We start from the raw sequence: 22376 nt of genomic DNA on the forward strand, positions 1-22376 counted from the left end.
GGGTATCAGGACTATAGGACGGATCGTTTAGCTTGATCCTCTTGCTGCTCCCAGCCCCACAGGCTTGGGTGACTGGGCAGGCTTGAATATGTTCTCACATGGAGAACAGAATGACTTTGAAAGGGCCTCAATAGAGTAAACTGGCAGCCATGCATGTTTCTGGCGCCAGTGGGTTATGGAACTTAATAGGGAGCTGTCCTTACAATCTCCCAGGCAGGTATTCAAATAATGTTCAGGAAGTTCCTTCAGGCCCTGGGGCATGCCCCGTTTCTCCATCTGTGCGAAGTGTGGCCAAGCCACCTGAGGCTTTGCAGCATTCACATCTGTCCAGCGAGGGAGGGAGGGTCACACTGCACCTTCTGCAGTTCAGCAGTGACCACCCACTGTTGACTTTAAAGTTTGAAAAAGCACTCTCTGAATGTGTGGAATAACAAAGTCTGAACAAAGTCTGAACTCCTGAACTCACTAAGGAGGAGAAGGGCTTGCCTTCTCATATAAACTTCTTAGATAAATTTCATGTATGAGCACTGGTGTCCAGAGAGTGGCAGACAGCAACAGCACCACTTAGAGAGATGGTGACAAACAGACACCAGCCCTTGGTACACACATAGAAGGATTGCCCAAAACAGTGCTATGCCAGAAGCAGAGATGAAGAGACACAGAGCGAGCTCTGTACCCTAAGGCTCTGGTGTCCCTGAACCGTGGAGATCAACTGTAGCCAACACTGGGGTTTTTCCCTTCTCCCCTAGCATCTGGACAACAACAGGTTCTCTTTCCGATGGAGAAAAGTATCCAGCCACGTGGAGCCCCTGCTTATCCTTTGGATACTCAGGGGGAGTTGTCAGTTATTGACGGTCCTGAGGGACACAGGAGTGTGCTGTTTGGACTGCAGAGCAGAAACCTATGGTTGGAATTTCCATAGCCCGGTCAATGACAGCGCCTGGGGTATCAGCAGATGCAAAACACGCTACCTCCCTGGAGCGGTATATACCTAGTGGGTGCACTGCAGTCCAGGAACCCTGGAAGATGCCCTACGTTTGAGGGGCATGTCCATAAGGGTGCTGCCCACCATGCTTTCTGCCATTGGACTAGATTTGTGCCAGCAGCCTGTGCATGGGTCACAGCCTAGGGATCCGCCTATTCAGCTGATTTCCCCAGGGCCTGTTCACCCGCTCTTGCACTGTCTGCCACCCCTTTCTTTAGCCTCAGGCCACCGGACACACACCAGCCCCCAGCCCCCTCACTCCCCGCCCCCAAAGAGCTAGTGGGTCCCACAGGATTACTGAATCCTTAGCCACATTTGCACACCACTTGTTGTGCTGTTATGTCCCATCCCTTCACCTTTTCCCCAGCCTGGGATCATGACCAGGGCCAAGAGGAGTGTGAAAGGCAGTCAGAGGAATGCAGGAGTATCCTGGGACCCCAGACCTTCCTAAGTGTGAGACCCGGTTTCAGGGCACTGGGGTTAGCAGCCTGCCATCCTGAGGCTTTGTGAGGCTGGGACCTTGCAGCCACAAGTTGTCATGCCAGGCAAAGGAGCCACCCTATGCAGGGTGGAGGCGGTGGATGATGGTGAACCCCTGGTGGATGGAGACATGGTGGGGATTGGGTAGTTGTTCCAGCTGCTTGCCGAAGATGTCATGGAGGAGGTGGAGGTTGTGGCAGATGAGTAGCACCAATAGGGGTTTTCCCAGGAGCTGAGAAGACTATGGAGGAACAGGGCCAGGAAAGGCCCGGGAGCACTACTGAGCTTCCAGGGCAAGATGCGCTGCAGGCACTGGCTGCCCTGCAGGTGGATCTGAGCTCTGAGCATAAGAAAAACTGCAGGGCCTACTTTCAGTTCATGTGCAAGAGCCATCAGAGGAGGAAGCCTGACGTGGCTTGGAGGAGCACCATCGTCTGGGGCATCCCTTGCTTCTGGGCCATAGCTGTATCCTTTCTGCTGCTCTTTGAAGTCTGCTGCTCAGGAAGAGGAGGAGGCGCAGGAACCTTTTCCCTCCTCCCTATCCTGGCAGGTGCTGTTGCGGAGCCATCGATGGTCCCACTGCAAGTTAATATTTTCCTTTCAGGACCCCCCTACTTCTTGAACACAGTGACCACTAAGTAGAATTACCTTGACATCACCTGTAAAATGTGGTTCCTGAGGTGATGAGTGTGGGTGTGCAAGGTTGTGGATTGTCCATCTGTGGGATCCACACCCATCTCCCCTGTCTCTCTGTAGAGTATAGGGCACGTTGTTCCACTCCTGTCCACTGGTTCTGGGACTTTGAACGGGGGGCATCCAGCCACAGCTTGGACACCAGGATCCTTAACTTTCTCAGCTGGTTGTCAGGTCACAACTGCTCAGAATCAAACAGGATTGCTGAGGTGTGGGTGCCTTGGGCCTGAACACAGTTAGCAATTCATTTTGGGATTCTTGGCTGCTGGCTTACCTTGCTCGTACTGCCAGCAGATTGTCGGCTGAGATGTGTGGGACGATCCCCTGAAGTAGTACCCTGGGCAGTAAGGTTATTCCATGAGAGTAACTGACAGAAACATAAGTGGAGATGGGATCTGAAGGTGGGTCCTGAAGGGACACTCGTGTGATACTACAGGGAAACTGTCCTTTCCCAAATGGGCATGCTCAGACTCATGCAAGCTGGCTGTGGAGCCTGAATTTGGGTCATGCATGCAGCAGGTGACCTCCTGAGACTGTTTATTTGTGGACTTGGTGTGTCCATGGGTGAAGCAAGTCTCCATCAAATCAGCTGTGGTGGTAGCACCAGAATCCAGGTGATACTACTAGAGGCAGTGTGTATTAAGTATTTTTGTCAGAATCATCCTTTGTGGGTTCTTCCATCCCCTGGCCTCCTGCTGCTCACTGAGTTTGAGATTGCCGGGGCACTTCACTCCTGCCCCTTACCCTCGGAAGGCCTATCATTGAAAAGGTGTCCCCTCCAGGGTCCCAGTGCACCTGTGTGCTGACTTTGGGATCTTCTGTGAATTTCCACATTCACGACTCAGCATCTCACAACCACCAAACATGCTGCACTGGAAGCGGCTTCAGGCTGCTTTGGGAACATATGGAAGAGTTCATGGAGAAAGTGAACAGGGAGCCCCAAGGGCAGGACATGGTGCCTACTGTCGCCACCGCTGACACTGATGTACTGGGTCGTCTTCACCTCCTGAAACACCTATGTTCGTTGTTTGCTTTTGTGTCCCCGTGCTGAGCATGTGTGTGTATACACACGTGTGCTTATTTATGCTGGCTCTGTGTGTGTGTGTGTGTGTGTGTGTCTGTGTGTGTTTGTGTGTGTGTGTTTGTGTGGCCCAGACAAGATGCAAAGATGAAGGCGGCAGGAGAGGAGGTGCTGAGCAACCATAAGAGGAGTCATGAGGCGACCAGGCTGAAGGTGGTTTCTCGCCATATCTCTGCATTGACCCTGTCCAGGATGGGAATGAGGAAAGAATGGCCAGTGATAACTCCAGACTGTGGCTCCAGATATCTGCAATTATACCAGATACAAAACACGCTCATCAGTTTTACTGTGTTGTTTTGTGTGTTTGGACCAGGAAGAGGGGGTTCATGGTCTAAGGATTCACACAGAGCAAATCACGTGGGGTGGGGCTTTGAAACCACTGCCTGTGGAGCCCTCAGTGTCTGGGGCTGTGGTCTGGCCTGTGAAAATGATGGACGTGGCTATGGCAAGACCCGGGATGGTGAGGCTAATGTCCTGCAGAGATGGACAGAGAGCTGAAGGAGAAAGAGTCATAGATTGCCTGCTGCACTGGAGACTTGTTCCACACACATGTAAATAGGATAACTGGGAAGGTCCTGGGCCAGTGCTGCACCGGATCAGCCCAGTAGCCAGCACACGCCCTCCCTGAGGGTGGCACACAACGGCATGATGTGACACAAAACATGAGATGTGCTAAAGTATGCTGTATCTGCAAAACCACAGGCATCCTAGGAGAAGCATGCTGTAAGCGTGGCATGCCTCCAGGCACTTCCAGCCTGCCTCCCTAGCTGTGCTGAAAGGCGAGGAAAGCGCAGGTGGGTTTGCCTGAGTGACTCTATGCGGGGATATGCCTGTGATGGAGGGAACAAGGAAAAGACAAGGGCAGTGGGTAAACTGCATGTCCCAAGGGACCTCAGGAGAGTGGGAAGTTCAGAGGGGGCAGTTCAGGGCCTGCTGGTTTTCAGGGTCCAGAGTCTAGACTATAGGGGTCCTGCCAAAGATACCCCATGGTCAGTGCTGAAAGTTCTGACATGAATTCCTTCTTTTCTTTGGGGTCTTGCCCCTGGCTTTGGGGGCCTGAGGGACAAAGATGCACATCTGCACCTGAGTGAGGATTCTGGTAGTCTTACTGCCGCAGAATCTCTGATAGTGTTGTAGGTGATCTGCACCCAGGTGACACTCAGAGGGATGCTGCCTTCCAGGTGACCATCTTGGATGCCCCTGGGCCCAACTGGGCGCTGGTTTCCTTGGCACAGGGGCTGTGTAGGGAAGCAGGGATGTGTGACTGTAGGGAGTCCTACCTGGGCCTAATGAGAGCAACTGAAAGAGCCTTGGCATTTAGCAAATCACTGAGGCATGGGTGGTTCAAGCCCTCTTGGTCCATTTGAGATAGTAAAGCTGCTTTCTGTCCAAGGGAGGCATTAGCTCTGGGCCCAGAAACTGCAGGTTTCCCAGGGTATCATCTGTTTGGGGACGCCATGTGCATGGGTATTATTAAACAGAAGGGATGACGTGTAGGGATGCCACCTTACTTTTATGGCCTCAAGTTCCATTCTTTGTATCGGAAGAGACCCTGTATCCATGTGCACCTTCTTCACAACCTTGGATCAGACCCAGGCCTATCACAGTCTCTGGGGGCTCTTGGAGGCTCAGGTGTCTCTTGGCCTTTTCCTGCTACATGGAGATAGAACACGGGGGCAGAGGTAGACAGGTGCACACAGAAAGCTACACAGATAGGAAGAACAGGGGGCCTCACTCAGAATGTTGTGGGCTGTAACGGGTGGTAGGCTAGCAAGAGGGTCACATCATTGACAAGGATTGACCTAGATAGGTGGACACTGAGAAAGCAGTTCTTCAAGTCAGCTGAGCTCAGAGTTCCTTGTTTTCTGGTCCCCTGAAGGAATGCACAGGCAATGGATCAGGCCAATATTACTGGTACTGTGAAGCTGTCCAATGTGATGGGAGAATGCAGAAGGCAGGCACATGTTATACAGCTGTTCATAGCAAGTGCTTCCAACCCTGCCTGCTGCTCTGCAGGCCAGTCACTGTCAATAGCAAATGCCACGATTTTGTAATATTTGAGGATAAGGCACAGAGTTAGAAGTGTAACGTGACATGATCCATGAGCAAGTGAAAAAATAACCAGGACAAAGAAATTTGGGTGCTTACCAAAATTCATGTTCCTGAAAAAGAAAGTTGTACTTCTGCATATGGACAAGTTTCTTCTCAGGGATGTTACTGTGTACACGTGCATGTTTGTGCACATGTGTGCATAGAAATTTGAGTGCTTACCAAAAGTCATGTTCCTGAAAAGAAAGCTTGTACTTCTGCATGTGGACAAGTTTCCTCTCAGGGATGTTACTGTGTACACGCACGTTTGTGCACATGTGCGCATAGAAATTTGAGTGCTTACCAAAATTCATCTTCCTGGAAAAGGAAGCCTGTATTTCTGCATATGGAAAATTTTCCTCTCAGTGATGTTACTGTGTACACGTGCATGTTTGTGCACACATGCGCATAGAAATCCCTGCCAGTACGCTTGTGAGTATGAGCTATTGCAACTGACCTAGCCAGGTGATGGAAGTTGGATAGCGAAACCATGAAATTCTCAGGCAAAGGTAAATAGATTCTGGCCAGCAGAAGCACTGAAGCCAGCGAATCAATCCCTGTTATCTCACTGAGCCAATGCATTCCAAGTGGAATCACAGTGGTGCACCTAGGATTTCTGGCAGAAAGGAGAGACAGGAGGAAAGAGCCTGGGGAGTGTGAAGAGGAAAGTCCACTACACCTGCAGTTTATGAAAAGTAGAAAATGTACCTAATGAGCTGGAAGGAGAAACTGTACCTAATTATCTAGCTAAGAGGGTTTCCACCCAAACAGTCAAAAGTGCTTCCTGGTTTTTTCTTGCTGCCTGTAGTAAAACATGAAGGGAACTTTTTTTTTTTTAATGTTTAAGATAAAGATTATTAAAAAGGAGACAAAACTTGCTGATTTGGGAAATTTCCAGTCTTTTAAGATGACAGAAGACGTTAAAATTAATGACTCTCATGCAAAATCATATGCAGGGCACTGAGATTAGGTGGTCTAAATATAATATTTTACACCACCTATACGCCAGTACTTCTTCATATATTTTTTTTTAAACAAAGGTGTTCTAAAGATGAGTGTGACTGTAAAATTCTTTGTTAAGTCTCAGAAAGCTGTAAGGGGATGCCTCATGGCATTATTTAGACAGGCCAATACCCTCCAAAGAGCTTAGGGGTGTCACTGAGAGATCATTTCACTCACACAATAAGACTTCTACCAAGGTTCAGGGTGTTATCCCTCAGCTATCTCAGCAGAAAATCAAGACAGAGTAAGCATTATTATGAAGACATGTGTGACTGTGGCTTTGGAGTGTGGTGCTTTGCCATGAACCCCACTAAGATTATTAGGAGACACACCAAGTTTTTAAGATAACATATTTAAGTTCAGCTCAGACTGAAAGGACCAGCAATAGTACAAAATAAGAGCTATGGACTTCCACCTTCTACAAGCAGGAAGCAGGCTAGGGAGACTGTTTCATGTAACCATATACTAGCCACCTTTCATGCAATGGCATCATGTCAGAGGGCAGAATTAAAAAATCAGAGACTGAAGCCTAGGAAGTTTCCAGTCCTTAAATACCAATCAAAAGACTGCCCACAAGAACCCATGGGATTTCAGAACTGCTACTATTGACTCCCATGTTCCCTCCCCTTTCTGGAACAGGACTGTCTATGAAGGTTATCTATGCCTGAACCACCACTGTATGCTGGCTGTGAAAGTGAGCAGATTAACTGATCTCTTTTGTTCACAGATCCTCAGGAATAGAGGAACTACACTTGTATAATTTGAACTGATGCATTGGAGAAGACTTGAGAGGCTCTTGGACTGCAAGATCAAACCAGTCAATCCTAAAGTAAATCTCTCCTGCATATTCATTGGAAGGACTGATGCTGAAGCTGAAGCTCCAATACTTTGGCTACCTGATGCGAATAACTGATCATTGGAAAAGAAAATGATGCGGAACAAATGAAGGTAAGAGAAGGGGACAGCAGAGGATGCAATTGTTGAATCGCATCATCGACTGAATGGACTTGAGTTTGAGCAAGCTCCTGGAGTTGATGGACAGCGAAGCCTGCAGTGCTGCAATCCATGGGGTTGCAAAGATTAAGATACAACTGAAAAACAGAACAATTGTGATACTGTACAAGTGGACCCTGATCCATATCTGGACCTGACAAGGTCCTGAGCTTCAAGTTAATGCTATAATGGAGAAATTATTTGAAAGCATTGGCAGGAAAATGCATTTTGGACATACCAGCATGTAAACAATATGTGGCCATGTGTGTACCACGTGGTTTTAAATTATGTCCACAATTCCTTCCTTCTCCCCTTCATATGTGTGCTGGACTTAGTGGCTCACTTCTAATGTTAGAATACTGTAGAAATGAACAATGAAGCATCTGAGACTAGGTCATAAAATGCACTGCAGCCTCCTTGTTCATCCTCTTGCATCATTCACTCTAGAAGCCAGCTTAGTCATATCTTGAGAACACTCATGTAGCCCTTTAGAGAGGCCTATGTGAAAGAACCGAGGCTTTCTCCCAACAGCCAGCAAGGAAACTAGTTTCAACAGCTATGTGAGTAAGCCATCTTGGAAGGAAATCCACCAGCGCATGTCAAGGCTTCAGATGATGGCAATCTCATGAAACACTGAGCCAGAACGCTCAGCTGAATTACTCCTGGATTCCCAACTTTCAGCAGCAGTATGAAATAACATTGTTTTAAGCTGCTAGTTTGGGGTAATTGGTTATGCAGCAGTAGTTCATTAATGCACTGCCAACTTTGGGCAATGTCTTTATTCAGGGCTGCCTGTCCATTTAGTCCAATCTAATCCAAAATCGGCTACTTCAGTTTAGAAAACATACCCAACACTTGATCTGACCACCCTCAGTATCAGAACAAGTATCGTTTCACTCACCTGAATATCTTATCAGTCTTGCCTAGCCTCAGCAATGATCCTCTCCATTGAGCCAGAATCCACCCTCACCCTTATGGGCCTCTTAATAAGTTTCCATCCACTGACACCTATTCTGTTATTGTTGTCCATTGCTTTTCAGTCTCCCAGTGTCTCTTTGCAATCTCATGGACCCACCCTGTTCCTTAGCTATAAATCCCAGCTGCATCCCTGCTGGAGTCAGACATAAGCTCAATCTCTCTCCTGTATTAAAATACCCCACTGTAGTACTCTTACCTTGAATAAGGTTTTTCTTACCACCTTTAGTAAGTATTATGAATAATTTTTTAACAGTTCCAAGTTCTGTTAGTAAGGATCATTCTCAAAGCAATATAGTTTTATACCTTTGGTCTTTATACTACATTCATTTGGGGGAACAAATTTCTACAATTAAAAATTCATGTTTTTACCATACAAACAGAAAGGATCTTTTAAAATATATTTACATATCTTAAAACATGTTGTAATCTGAAAATGATGTGTATATAGACATGTCAGTGTATATACACACATACCCTCAGAACTCCAAGGAAAACTTAATTCTCAGTAAACTATAAATCAAAACAGTCAGCCTGAAAATAGTGAAGTCTTTGGAATTAACTTGCCAAAAATCATAGAGAATGAAATTTTAATTAAAGAACATGTATACATAAAATTATTTGGGATTCAGACAAAATTGCTAAATAAAGATAGATCAATCCCTAAACCATCTATTAAAAAAAAAGAAAGGAAAAGAAAAGAAATCCTCAGTATCATGTAATAACCTTTAATGGAAAATAACCTTCAAAGAATAGATACGTATCTGCATAACTAAATCACTCTGATATTCATTTGAAATTCAACATTGTAAATCAAATATATTTACAAAAAAAGAATTGTAAAGAAAGCTTCTAAAATACAAGGTTATAAAGAGAAAAATCCTAAAGAATGTAGAAAGTATATATGAATTGAAACAAAAATAGAAAACAACAAAAATAAAATGTTGCGATAATAAAACAAGAGTTGCTTCTTGGAAAAAGAAAATCAGAAACATTGATACAACTGGGGCAAATCAAATAAGAGGAACAGGAGGTTAATTCCAATACTAGAAATAAGAAATGAAATGGGATTCTGAGAGGATAATATTCAACTCTGAGTGGAATTACTTTTGTTTCAGGAAAGGTCCAATCAAGCAAAAACCTGGGGAAAGAAAGGGAAGGAAAGAAAGAGGAAGAGAAACAAGGGAGGAAAAGGAAAGAAAGGGAGAAGGAAAGAAAAGTAAATGTCTCAACAATGTTGTAAACTATCCAATAAAACAATTCTCTTAAGATCTAAAAACAGAACTGGAAATTTATTAAGCCAGATACTCATTGCTTTTGATGGTACTCAGAACAAGAAAATCCATTTACACATCACTGTTTAGAAGTTTAGAACTGGCCAACACAATACAATTATTTAAAAAAAATATGCCATATTATTTGTAAAAAAAGACAAACAGCAGAAATAATTTTTTTAAAAAAATATTTCTACAAATACTAATTTTACTTACAATGTTTTGGCATCATTAATAAAATAATAAATTTTACCTGAAAGAACAAGCAAAGCAGGCAAGGAAATTAACAAAGGGAAATAACAAAATAGTAATCTTGACAGATAGTCAATATATTTGTAAAGAAAAGAAAGTGTCATTGTGTGAACAAAATATAGAGGCATCAATAAAAAACAGAGGAAGCTCCTGAAAGAACTCAACTCACTATTAACTATCTTATTTGCAGGCACAGAAACTGACTCAAGTTAATTCTAAGAAGCAAAGCCCTGATGTTATTATCTCTTCCTTTTGTGTGTGTGTGTGTGTATGTGTGTGTGTGTGTGCGTGTGTGTGTGTGTGTGTGTGTGTGTGTGTGTGTGAAAATCTAGGAAATTTAGGCTGGAGAGGGAAGAAGAGGATAGAGACTTCCAGTGCCATTAAGGAGGAGAAGGAAAGAGAGGGGGTTGGAGATTTGATTGTGTTATTTGAACAGCATTGGTGAAGCTCAAACAAGGGAGGTAGCAAGCCATGTAGGCCTGCGGGAAGAGCATTTCCAGAAGAACAGCACTTGCAGTTTTTGGATCAGGAAGAAATGGAATTTCAGGAAAACCAAGGCCAGTGTTGTCATAAAGAGTACATTAGTGGGGAAAATAGAGAAGGACAGAGAATGGAAGAGAGGAGCAGTCAGGGACCATATCGCTGGAACCTTTTTATTTGGCAATAAATACAACTTGTAGTCCTTAGGAGCATACTTCACAGCAACTAACAGCAACAGTGTTGATAATACTAAGCAACAATAAAAGCACATAACTGAAACATTTCATATTTTTACTATAGAAATCAAAGAAAGGAGATAAGAATGCAATAGTCTGCATATTTATTTATACATAGAGTTTTCACCTGAGACCAGAACACACACGCACACTCTTTGTACACCTAAAAGTGGTTGAAGCTGACACTTAGCAAAGAGCTTTGGCCAAAGTAAACAACTGGAATGGCCTAGTAAAATATTCAAAGTGCAAATAAATCAATCAAGCTCTGAGTAAATGAATATAATTTATCTGAATTTGAATTTACACTCAGAAAATTATCTAAAATGGAGACAATAGACTTACTACAGCTTAATCATCTGTAATCCTTCCTCTTCAGTTCTGAGAGGGATGCTCAGAACCAGTCATTTCAAACATACTGAACAGAGTTACCGCAGGTTCTTGTTCAAGGAGAAAAAGGTATGGTCACTTCAGAAAGGTAACACTCACAAATTACAGCCAGTTAGTTATGTGACTCCTACATCAGAAGCAAAGACTGTCTTGCCAGTTTGTGACTCTAAATCAAGATCAACAGATAGTCCTATTATTATTGAACCTTTTTCTCAAGCTGATTATGAAAATATTTCACCACAAATAGTGCCTAACAGCTTTTCAAAGGAGTTATGTTCTTCATAATCTCAGTGGTGATTATCACTTTCCAGCATTTTGTGAAAGCTTAGAGGATTTAAATAAATTGAGGAGCGGGGAGAGTGGGGAGAGACAAAGAGGAGGAGAAAGGAAGAGGAAATGGAGAGATTTCCCCTGGCAGAGGTCTACAGCCAGGATCCCAGCTTCCTTGAAAGGTGCACAGAGATTGCTAGGTAGCTGTGCCAGAAATGGAGAAGGGGTGACATTCAACTCCAGGAGGAGACTCAACTCCAAGAACCTACGGAGGCAGTCAATTGTGCTGATGTTCAGGAACCAATACTTAGAGGGTACCCCACAGGTCTGTGAAAGAGCCCTCGGAGACCGAAAGAAAACAGGTTTCCACAAGTGTAATCACATATTAGGTGGTTGGATAACAGATTAGAGGAAGGATAACTCTATGACCTGATAATTACTGACAATTCTAATATGTAAGACAAGTCTTACACATTAGACTGTGTCAAGTAAGACTGAAACTCAGTATTAGTTTGATACAATGGGAAATTACACATGCAAAGAATTAGCTGTTAACTGTACCACGAAGTGTCCAAGTGATACAAAACTTAAATCTTCACATGTTCAACTAGGGTAAGACACATGTAACTGGAAAAGGTAAGGAAAAGTTCTAAAAAGGGTTTAATCACCCTGGACTATTTTCATCCACTACATTTACTATTCTTGGACAACTCCATTGTAGCTTAAGGGTAAGATAACTCAATTTAGCCCAATTCAAAAACTGAACACATTCCCCGTGTTTGATCCTTTTCAGGTAAAACTATGGGTCCACTATAAATCAAAGTGGATGTCAAGGCTCTTTTTTCTTTGGGAATTTTAACTTGCTTTACTACTGTGTCTGACACAGATATGGCTACCTCATTGTGACTATAGGCCTGCAAATTTGGAAAGAGGACGGAATGAATCAAATTCCCCTTTTGATCACTTAACAGGAGGTCCACAGGCACCAGGTCTCATTCCATTAACTATCTCTGCTTCTCCAACTGCAGTCAATGATACACAGGGCCTGCTTGATGCTTGCAAGGGTCTCTCACCAAACACAGGCATTTTAACGGTTGGCTTCCTTGAGATGTCCCTGGGCTAGGTAAAAACACTCTGAAACAGGGTTCCTTCTACCTTGGCTCTATGCCTGGAGTGAATATATGCCTCTTCCTCAACTGGGACAAGAAGCCACAGCTCTTCACTGATTAAATCCTGTGTCTGGTCCAAGCTCACATCATGGCTTCTCCATCACCTTCTCCACAGCACGCTTTCAGAGCCAGGTTATGTTAGATCAGCACAAGAGGCACCTCAGAGAGTGTCATTCAAATCTGGCTATACAGTTGATACTGAGATCTTCAAGGCATGAAAACAGTTGAAAATTAAGTTGCTAAAACACTCTACAGATTGTATGTATAGTAGAGTTTTCCAACTTCCAAGTAACATGAAATACCACACACATGCACACATTCTTTTTACATGTTAAGATAATTATATGAAAAAAGATAATAGGTTTTTAAATAATATCTCAATATGCGGATTAAACAAAACTGTACTTCCTGTATTTAAAACAAAATCACATAAATTACCCATCGGTTTCCCTATATTTGATATTGAATAATGCTATAATTTGATTTTTTTGTTTTTAATGGGGTTTTTAACTTTGACTGAAAATACTTGCTTCAGACTTACTGAAAGTAGAATTAACTTTTTTTTTTCTTTTTTTGACCTCCTACTTTTAGATTTGGGGGGTGATGATTCAGAATCAGATCTGTTCACAGTAATGGATGCTACTTCCACCAATCCTGGTTGAAGGGGTTCCAGTGATAACTGAATAACAACTTTTGTTTCAGGAGATAATCCTTCTAGCTGCTTAGGCTTCTTAAACATTTGATGACATTGGATCTTGTGCTCCCTTTTGTCTTTGAAAGTTAAAAACTGTAGCTGACATTTGGAATACTGGTGAAAACTCTTTTCCCAGTGCCCTCTATAATGATGTCTGTATGGTGTTGCAGTTTTAAAAATTTTGAGACAAAATGGGCGAATTCTTAAGTGTTACCATGGTATGCTCTGAAATGTCCATCCACATCTGCAAAAAAGGATGATCTGTAACTGCAAACCTGGCATACATAGGGCATTTCACCAGGCTTATGATTGCCTTTCATGTGCTCTAAGAGAACCTGATCTGTCTCAAAGGACAATTCACAGATTTTACAGATTGTGGAGGGTTCCTGGGGAGTGTGGACACTTTCAATGTGACACTGCAGCTGGAAGGGAGTAAGAAAATGGCAGTGGCAGTGCTGGCAGGTGGTGTGGTTTTTCCAGCTGTCACCTCTCTGCCTCTCAAGTTCCAAATGGTGCTTCATGTTATTCATAAACTTGACATTTTTTAGAACTTTCAAGCAGCTGAGGCATTTAAAGGCTGTGTGAGTCTTTGGTTCTGGCTGCCTAACTCCTATATGTTCTCCGTAGTAGAAGTCATGAAGTAAGACAATCAGATTTCCTTCTGTGGGATCAACAATCTTGTTTGAACTTGCTAAACTTGGAAAATCAATTTTTGTCGTCCTTTTTTCCCCTAAAGGTCTTACAGGCTTGCAATGAACACTGTCCTTTGGAAAAGGTGTTGGACAATGTTCTCCATTCTGAACATGGCTTAGTGAGGTATGGACACGGTCTGGTGTGCTTTGCTGAGTGGTCACTGTATGAAAAATACCTGAAGGGGAAAAACCTAAAGAATGTTCCCCTATAATGCCATCACTGAGTTTAGGCCTTTTGGGATTTGTGCTATTTGTTTCAGAAGTAGAAAGCCACTTTGATACATGAGGACTTTTATTCATATCTCCTGCAGAAACTGCTGTTTCTACTGGATGCTGCAATGAACTTGTGAAAGTAATCAAAGAAGAACATAACTCTTTTGAAAGGCTATTAGGCACTATTTGTGGTGAAATATTTTTATAATCAGCTTGACAAAGGTTCAGTAATAATAGGACTATCTGTTGATCTTGATTCAGAGTCAGAAACTGGCAAGACAGTCTTTGCTTCTGATGTAGGAGTCACATACCCAACAGGCTGTAATTTGTGAGTGTTACCTTTCCTGAAGTGACCATACCTTTTTCTCCTTGAACAAGAACCTGGGGTATCTCTGTTCAGTATGTTTGAAACGAATGGTTTTGAAGTTGCGGTCATCCCAACAAAGATCACGTCAGCATCTTAATTTACATGTTCCACTCCAACGAAGATCACTTCATCATCATCATCATCTATTTGGTTTCTCCCTCGCTTTTCTATAGTTCTGGCTCTTGTTCTTCTTCACGTAACATACATGGTGGTTCCATGTTTTTAATACTTTTTTATTCTTAGAGGGTGCGGCCACAAGTCCCAGTGTTTCCTTTATACAAACTGCCACCTAAGTATAAACATACTACATATTAGTTAAGTACAGAAAATTGTGCTATTTGATTATCTCCAAAACTCTAGGGTAGTTATAAACACCTTTATCTTACAGCCAAAGACACTGAGTGTCAAAGAGACTCAATGACAGTTGAAAAACCTACGACTACAAGTCTACATGGCTCTAGAATCATAGCTTTGTCCCATGTTCACTTTAATTTATTCTACTTAAAAAAAGGAAGGAAAAAAAAAAAAACAACACCACTGATCATAAGGTGAAATCACATGTAAAGAATGAGTATTTTTACAAAAAGCACTGTTGTACAGTGTTTAGAAACATGGACTTTGGAGTCAAAGAAGATTAAGTTGGAATTCTAAGTTAACCACACACCAGTTGCATCTTCTTGGCCAAATTTATAACTTTTAAATGTGTTTCTGTACCTTAAAGAGAAACATCCTTATTTCTTAGACTTAAGGTTAACAGTTCTTTCTAAAAGGCATCAGCTATTCAATGGCATCTTGTTTTGTAGTAAAATTGGCAGAAAATGTATCTTAAATGCACATTACAACTGATTCACAATTTCTAATTTCATAAATGTTAATAAAGGAAATAGGCAGCAAATTCAAAGTATAAAGTATCTATATATAGTTAACAAACGGCATAATTCAATGTCAAGCATTTAACACAGGCCTAGGAAATTGAGAATGAACTCTCTTGATAATCTCACCCCACTTTCACACTGATATATCATAAATTTCTCCCTCTAATCCTGGCTAAACTTAAATCCAACAATGCTTCATCCTTTACTCCACTGGTCTCTTCCCCACATAGCAGGCAAAGTGATGCCAGTATTTCTCTCATACCAATATCAGACAGAGACTTCACACACACACACAACCGATATCCCTTATGAATACAGGTGAAAGAGTCCTCAACAAAATACTGGCAAACAAAATCCAACAGCATATAAAGAAGATGATCACATGGGATTTAGGGAGGTATGCAAAGTTGGTTCATTATATGAAAGTCAATCAACATTATGCCATTTTAAAACAACAAAACAAAAAACACATCTGCCTGAAGAAAAAGCATTTCCCTGAATCTAGCACCTTTTCATAACAGGGGTTAAAAAAACACTTAATAACTAAGAACAGAAGAGAACTTTCTCAATCAAAGGGTACCTGTAAAAGACCCACAGCTAACATCATACTTAATAATGGAAAACTTAAAGCTTTCCCTCTAAGACTGGGAACAACACAAGGAAGTCTATTACACACTTTGGCTCAACATTATACTGGCAGTTCTGTAACCAGAGCAATCAGGTAACAAAAGAGAATTGTTGCTGTTGTTTAAAACAAACAAACAAACAAACAAACAAAAACAGCCTTCAGAATGGAAAGGAAAAAGTCAAAGTATATTGGAGATAACATACTTTTGTATATAGAAAATCTTGAAGAAAACACAAGTATTAGAATTAATATAAAGCTTGCAGAATAGAAGACACATATTTTAAAACTCAATCACATTTCTATACAGTAGCAACAAATGTTCTGAAAATGGAGTTAAGTAAATACTTGAATCTACACTAGCATTAAAAAGAATACTTAGGAAGTCAGAAAGAGAAAGACAATATATTATTTTGAATGGCTGAGTAATACTTCATTGTATATATGTACCACAGCTTTCTTATCCATTCATCTGATGGACATCTAGGTTGTTTGCAAGTCCTGCCTATTATAAACAGTGCTGCGATGAACACTGGGGTACATGTGTCTCTTTCAGTTCTGGTTTCCTCGGTGTGTATGCCCAGCAATGGGATTGCTGGGTCATATGGCAGTTCTATTTGCCATTTTTTAAGGAATCTCCACACTGTTCTCCATAGTGGCTGTACTAGTTTGCATTCCTACCAACAGTGTAAGAAGGTTCCCTTTTCTCCGCACCCTATCCAGCATTTATTACTTGCAGACTGTGTATGAATCAATTCTAACGAGATGGATGAAACTGGAGCTGATTATACACAATGAAATAAGCCAGAAAGAAAAACACCAATACAGTATACTAACACATATATATGGAATTTAGAAAGATGGTAATGATAACCCTGTATGCGAGACAGGAAAAGAGACACAGATGTATAGAACGGACTTTTGGACTCTGAGGGAGAGGGAGAGGGTGGGATAATTTGGGAGAATGGCACTGAAACATGTATACTATCATGTAAGACACGAATCGCCAGTCTATGTTCAATGCAGGATACAGGATCCTTGGGGCTGGTGCACGGGAATGATCCAGAGAGATGATATGGGGTGGGAGGTGGGAGGGGGGTTCAGGATTGGGAACTCATGTACACCCATGACGGATTCATGTCAGTGTATGGCAAAACCAATACAGTATTGTAAAGTAAAATATAGTAAAAATAAAAATTAAAAAAAGAAAAACAAAGACAAATATTGTATGGTATCACTTACATGGACTCTAAAATATGACACAAATGAACTTATCTATGAAACAGAAACAGACTCACAGAGAGAGAGCAGACTATGTGATTACCAAGAGGGGAAAGGAGGCAGGCATAGATTGGGAGCTGGTGATTAGCAGATGAGAACTATAATATATAGAATAGACAAGATCGTACTGTATAGCACAAGGAACTGTATTCATAATTTGTGATAAACAATAATGGAAAATGATATGAAAAAAATTGTGTGTGCATGTGTGTGTGTTTACAAATGGAGGAAAGGAAACGTAAAAGGAAGGAAAGGAAAGGTAAAGTGAAGGTAAGGAAAGTATAACTATTTGCAAGAACATACAGAAACTGGATCCTTGTGTGTTATGGATAGATTTTAAAATTGTGCAACTGCTACAGAAAACAATTTAAAGCCTCCTCGAAAAATTAAATAACAGAACTGACACATGATTCAGCAATTCCGCTTCAGGATATAAATTCAAAAGAAGTTAAAATGGGGTCTTGAGATATTTGCACAGCCATGCTCACAGCAGCACTAGTCACAACAACTAAGAGATGGAAGCATCTAAATGTCCATCAAAGGTGATATATACATAAAATGAAACATTATTTAGCCATATAAAGAAAATTCTGGCACATGCTACAACATGCATGGATCATTTCAGACATCAAGCCAAATGAAATAAGTCAGTCATACAAAAAGGCAAATACTGTACGTTTCTACTTGTATGAAATACCTAAAATAGTCAAACAATAGAAAGGAAACAAAAAAGAATGATGGAGTTCACGGTCTAGGAAAACAGGGAAGAAAAGAGTAGTTGTTGTTTAATGGGACAGGTGATGGGTATAGAGTTTCAATTTTGCAAGATCTAAAGGTGTAGAGATCTGTTTCATAACAATGTGATAAGGAATTCCCTTGTATTTCAGAGTTTGGGACTCCATGGTTTCCTATCAGGGGCCTGGGTATGATCCTCAACCAGGGAACTGTCATTCAAGCTGCATAGCACAGCTAAAAAAATGACAACAACAACAAAACAACACTGTGACTATGTGTGTGTGTATGTGTTAGTCACTCAGTTGTGCCCAACTTTGCGTCCCCATGGACTAAAGCTCACCAGGCTCCCTTCTCCATGGGATTCTCCAGGCAAGAATACTGGGGTGGGTTTCCATTTCTTTCTCCCAAAGGCTGATGAAAGTTTGTGAAATAGTTAGCATGGAAAAATGGTTTAAATGGTAAAAATTTAAGTTAGATGTTTTCTACACCAATTAAAAAAAAAAAAAGCATTTAACAACCAGGAAATAATTTGAATAGATATTTCCGACTCTTTGCAACCCCATGGACTGTAGCCTATCAGGCTCCTCTGTCCATGGGATTTTCCAGGCAAGAGTGCTGGAGTGGATTGCCATTTCCTTCTCAAGGTGATCTTCCTGACTCAGGAATCGAACCCAGGTCTCCTGCATTGCAGGTAGACACTTTACCTTCTGAGCCACCAGGGAAGCATCTATCAAAATGTAAATCAGTCTCACTGAGATACTACTTCTCACCCATACTACTTCACATCCAATCAAAAAGAGGAATAATAACAAGGGCTGCAGAGGATGTGGAGAAAAGGAATCTTCAGATAATGTTGACATAATTGCTGTAAAATGGTACAACCACTTTGGAGAAGTGGTTTGTCAGTACCTCAAAAATTAAACATAGAGTAGTCATATGATCCAGCAATTTCCCTCTTTTCTATATATCCATAAAAACTGAAAATGTTCAGTCCATGCAAAATCAGTGTTCACAGCAACGTTACTCACAATAGCCACAAAGAGTACACGATCCAAGTATTATCCATTAATTGATGAAAGGATAAACAAACTGTGGTATACGCTCACAATGGACTGCATGGAAGTCATTTACCATATTCATATGCCATATTCAGCCATAAAAATAAAGCAAAAACAGTCACTGCTATACAGCCATAAAATGGATGAATCTTGAAAATACACAAACTAGGGGACTTTGCTGGAGATCCATTGTTTAAGACTCTCCACAGGTTCCATCCCTGGGTTGGAAACTAAGATCCCACAGGCCACATAGCGAAATAAATAAATATTTAAAAAGAAAATATGACATCTGAATAAAGCCAGATACAAAGGTCACACATTGTTGAAAGGTCAGGGCAAGGTCAGGATGAAAGGTCAGGGCAAGGTCAGGATGAAAGGTCAGGGCAAGGTCAGGCATGTTGAGGCATGCCTGCGCATGCCCCGGCATGTCGGGACATGTCCCGGCCGAGAGTGCTGCAGACACACCCCGGAGACGGGCCGGCAACCAAGCCGACCAATCAGGAGCCAACACGAAGCCCTCTCCATCCAATCAGGAGCTGACACGGAGCCCTTGGACACCAATCACCGCTGAGCCTGCATTTTCTTCCTTATATGGGAGCCCCGGCCCGGGCTATAAAACCCTTCCCCACCCCCTCATACCTTGCAGACTCCGCAGACTCCCTTTACCCCGCAGACTCCCTTTGCTTCGCAGACCGCACCTCGCTTCCTTGCTTACCTGCCCTCGGGAGCTCTGCCTGAGAGCGACCGCCCAATAAAAGGCCCTGATCAATGGTCCATAGGGGTGGCTCCTTCTTCCCACGGTGTTTCTGACATCTGGCGCCCAACGTGGGGCTCAAGGTGAGGGCTTTCGGCACTCGCCATTGAGGCCCCCTCGAGCTCCACTGCAGCGGTAGCCCCCCGGACCCAGGCGGCTGACCAACCCCCCGGACGGCAGGATACGGGGTAAGTCCCTTCGGCTTTGGGTCCCGCCCTCCCTGGCGACCACTGCCTAGGACCCGGTAACCAGTGGCCACTTACTGGGCCCTCCCGGTCACCAGCTCGTGAGGGAGACGTCCTGAACGGCTGTGTAGACCTCCGGCTTCGGCCTCCGGCTTCAGCCTCCTCAGTCCCCAGCTCGGGAGGGAGATGTCCCAAACGGCTGTACAGACCTCCGGCTTCCCTTGGCACCCGAAGACATTTGGGCAGCGGGGGTTTGTCTCCACGTTTGGTGATCGCCATGGGATCGACGGCCTCCAAACCTGATCCCCAATATTCCACCCCCTTAGAGTGCCTGCTGGCTAACCTGCAGACCCTAAAACTAAAGGGATATATCCACTCCAAGCAGCTCACTTTTCTGTGTTCACAAGCCTGGCCTCAGTATCCCCTAGATAATGGCTCACAATGGCCAGCCACAGGGACATTTGACTTTGACGTCCTCCGTGATTTAGATAACTACTGCTGGAGAACAGGAAAATGGTCTGAGGCCCCCTGTGTTCAGGCTTTTTGGGCGTTGCGCTCTCGCCCCACCCTGTGCACCACATGCACTCCCCGCCAAATCCTGCTTATCATGGCTCCCCCTATTCCACCCTCCTGGGCCAAACCAGCTCCTCCCGTCTCTGAGTCCTCTGCTTTCTCTGTTCCCCCGGAGGATTTGGTGGCCCCTCCTCCCTATACCTCTCCCACGGCCCTTACCCCTTCCATTCCAGTTCCTCCTACCTCCCCCTCCACTCTGGACTCTCCTACCTCCGCTCCCGCCCCTGAGACTCCACCACCAGTCCCGGATCCTCCGGCCCTTAGCCCTATCTTGTATCCTCCTCTTCCCCCCATCACTCCCTCCCCTTCCCTGGTTAGCTCCCACACTCGCTCCCACAGCAACCCTCCAGAAGCTTCCCTTCCCCCTCCCCCAGCCCCACTACTCCCTCTCCGACAAGTAGCCAGAGCTGAGGGTCTAGCCCAAGTCCATGTCCCCTTCTCTCTACAAGACTTAGTACAGATTGAGGCCAAGCTGGGTTCCTTCTCCTCCAACCCTGCTCAGTACATTAAGCAGTTTACTGGTCTGACCCGTGCCTACGCCTTGACTTGGCAGGACATATATGTCATCTTGGGGTCTACCACCACTCCTGAGGAGAGGCAGGCTATCTGGACGGCAGCCAAGGCTCAGGCCGACCAGCGGCACTATGCCAACCTCTCCCCCGAGCGCCCCCCAGGGGCTCAGGCAGTTCCTGACACTGACCCTGATTGGAACTACCAGGAGAGGGGTGGTGGCCAGCTGCGAGTACGCTATATGATTGAGTGTATCCTCGATGGGATGGAAACGTCCTCTCACAAGGTTGTAAACCTCCTCAAACTAGATGAGGTGACCCAGGGGCCTGACAAAAACCCAGCCATGTTCCTTAATCGGCTGACTGAGGCCCTTGTCCAATACACCAGGCTGTCCCTGGAGTCCCCCATCGGGGCGGCCACCTTGGCCAATTGTTTTATTTCCCAGTCTGCCCCCTGTATCCGGAAAAAGTTGGCCAAGGCTGAGGATGGCCCTCAGACCCCTATCCGAGACCTGGTAAAATGGCTTTTAATGTCTACCATGCCCGAGAGGAAACTGCTGAGGCCAGCCGGAAGGCAAGGCTCAAGCAAAAGGCCGAATTTCAGGCAAGCCTCCTAAACCAGCAAACCCAGGCCTTGGTAGCAGCCTTGCGGCTGGCAGCGGGCTCGGGGCCCCAAAACCCCACTCTGGGGGCCTGCTTCAAGTTCAGCCAAGAAGGGCACTGGGCCAGGATGTGCCCCAATCCACGACCTCCTTCCAAGCTGTGCCCATTGTGCAAACGACAAGGACACTGTGCTAGTGACTGTCCCCAGGCCTCTCAGGCCTTGACCTCTAGGGGCCAGGGACCAGAGCGCCCCAGGGAGACCTCCTGCCCTCCTTCGGCTTTGGAGCTGCTGAACTTCGGCGGTGACTGATGCCGCCCAGACTCGGGGACCCCCATAACCCAAGCCGAGCCCAGGGTAACGCTCCAGGTAGCAGGTAAGTCCATCAATTTTTTGGTTGATACGGGGGCTACCTATTCGGTCCTTCCCTCTTTCGGAGGCACTTTACATCCTTCCCAGGTTTCGGTCATGGGCATTGACGGCCAACCCTCATGTCCACTCCAAACCCAACCACTACCTTGTCAATTACATTCCTGTCTATTTACCCACTCCTTTCTGGTCATCCCCTCCTGCCCTACTCCTCTCTTGGGAAGAGATATACTTGCCAAGCTGAAGGCCACTCTTCAGCTAGCTCCAGGATCAGCTCCCATGTCAGGGGCTTTCCTAATGCTACTTGTTGACCCTCCAACCTTTTCTGTTAATCCTGAGGTCTGGGACACCCGACTCCTGGTGGTGGCTCGACACCACCCTCCAGTCCTCATCTGGCTAAGGGACCCCACCTGTTTCCCAGCCCGATCCCAGTTTCCTTTATCTACTCGCAACCTCAGAGGGCTAAAGCCCATCATCGAC

At 44.1% G+C, this 22376-nt stretch overlaps 1 pseudogene; it reads right to left on the reverse strand.

Moving 5' to 3' along the window:
- Window positions 1–1544: 1544 nt before the first annotated feature.
- LOC138431299 (zinc finger protein 280B-like) lies at window positions 1545–19332 on the reverse strand (annotated as a pseudogene).
- Between the last annotated feature and the right edge of the window lie 3044 nt (window positions 19333–22376).

The sequence above is a fragment of the Ovis canadensis genome, chromosome Y (genome assembly GCF_042477335.2).
Source record: "Ovis canadensis isolate MfBH-ARS-UI-01 breed Bighorn chromosome Y, ARS-UI_OviCan_v2, whole genome shotgun sequence".
Classification (NCBI taxonomy): Eukaryota; Metazoa; Chordata; class Mammalia; order Artiodactyla; family Bovidae; genus Ovis; species Ovis canadensis.